Below are 2,310 nucleotides of genomic sequence, written 5' to 3'. Positions count from 1 at the left end.
ACCAATCTCTAAACTCTGCATTTTAGCCAAGGTTCTAGAAAAACTGATAAACTCTCAAATCAAAAATTACCTGGACTCATTTAACATCTTACCTCCACATCAATCTGGTTTCAGGAAACAACACAGCACAACCACTGCTTCACTGAAGGTTCTTAATGACGTTGTTGAAGCACTGGATGCTAAAGATTATTGTGCTGCACTTTTCTTAGACCTGTCTAAAGCTTTTGACACTGTGGATCATAACATCTTGTGTCATAAACTCTCAGAAATCGGTTTCTCAGATCACACCATTGGTTGGTTCTCTAACTATCTTTCAGACCGGAGGCAATGTGTTCAACATAATGGTACTTCCTCCAGTTATTTAACAGTCAACAATGGTGTACCACAAGGCTCAGTCTTAGGACCCACCCTCTTTACAATCTACATACATAATGTAGGTAAAAACATCCCTAATGCATCCATACATTTCTATGCTGATGACACAGTTGTTTATTGTCGAGCTAAAACAGTTGCTAAGGCTTTCCAGCTTCTGAAATCTGCATTTAACTACATCCAGACTGATTTGTTTCACCTCAAACTTGTCCTAAATGCCGAAAAAACCAAAGGGATGCTTTTTTCAAATAGGAAGTTGGTCCCAGCAGTTCTTCCTCCGATTTTATCCTCAAATGGTGTCCCCATTGAGTTTGTTGATTCCTATAAATATTTGGGTATCTTGGTCGACTCACATCTTTCTTTTAAGCTCCATGTGGAAAACTTGGTAAAGAAACTGAAAATTAAACTGGGTTTCTTTTTCAGAAACAGATCCTGTCTAACCCTGAATGCTAGAAAACGCCTTGTATCTGTGACTTTCCTTCCCTCAATTGATTTTGGTGATATTATTTACATGAACACTCCTACAAGAACCCTGCAGATGTTGGATGCTGTCTATCATGGTGCACTAAGATTCATAACTGGCTGTGATTATCGTACCCACCACTGCACCCTGTATTCACTGGTTAACTGGACATCATTAACTTCACGCAGACTCTCTCACTGGTACATTTTCATCTTTAAATCACTTCTTGGTCTGCTGCCTTCATACATCTCCTCCTACATGTCTCTGCGTGAGTGCAGCTACGGAGTGCGCTCTCAGGACATTATTACCTGCAGTGTTCCCTCAGTGAGGACTGAACTAGGCAAAAGGGCCTTCTCCTACTCCGCTCCTGTTTCCTGGAATATCTTACAAAAAGATTTGAAGCTCTCGACCTTGACCTCTCTAAGTGGCTTTAAGAATCTGTTGGACTCCTGGCAGGGACCAATGCAGACATGTTCCTGTTTTTAGTTTTATACATTTGTCTCGGAATCTAGCAGTTTTTTTGGTTTTGTTACCTTTTTCCTTTTAGCCATCCTATTTGTTAAAAAAACAAAAAAACAAAAAACAAAACTGTAGTATGAGTTTTTATAACTGCTTATTGTTGTTGCTGTTGTCCATTGTTGTCATCTTTCTTTGTTGAAATCAGGTCTCTCTTGTAAATGAGTCCTCGAGGCTCAATGGGATTTACCTGTATAAATAAAGGTTGATTGATTAACAAACAGACCACAGTCTGTGAGGATCCACAACTTCTCCTCCTCCACCATAACCCTCAGCACTGGCTCCCCTCAGGGCTGTGTGTTGAGCCCCCTCTTGTTCACTCTGCTCACATATGACTGTGCACCTACCTATCCAGGCTGTCATATTGTAAAGTTTGCAGACAATATAGTGGTGGCGGGATGCATCACAAACAATGATGAATCCAGCTACAGGCAGAAGGTGAAACACCTGGAGAGCTGGTGCAAGAAGAACAACCTTGACATCAATGTGAAGAAGACAAAGGAGATGATCGTGGATTTCAGATGGAACAAACACCCCCCCACCCCCCCACCACCACCCTTTGAAATCAACCAGTAGATCGCGGTCTATGTATTGGGCAACCCTGCCTTTGAAAACCCTACTTTTAGAATCTCTAGGAACCACAAGTAAACCTGAAGTCTGAATGTAAATAGTTTTTCTTGGATAGTAAATAACTATGAATGCTTTGGAGTATATCCTGATGCATGCTCAATAATCCAGGTAGAAAAATCTAAAAAAGTTACATCTGGTCCTCTGGACATTCAAAAAAACAAAAAACAAAACAAAGCAAAAAAAATGTAGATACGTTTCGTCTCTCATCCGAGAGACTTCCTCAGTTTGAGGTGCTGTATTCAGCTCAGTCTCTTAAATAGCACCTTCTCAGAGTGGATCAACCAGTTTTGCTGCTGACAACCAAAACCAGCTGATCACATGCTCAAGAA

This window comes from Nematolebias whitei, chromosome 6, assembly GCF_014905685.2.
Source record: "Nematolebias whitei isolate Nwh7 chromosome 6, NemWhi1, whole genome shotgun sequence".
NCBI lineage: Eukaryota > Metazoa > Chordata > Actinopteri > Cyprinodontiformes > Rivulidae > Nematolebias > Nematolebias whitei.
This window is presented reverse-complemented; position numbering follows the sequence as displayed.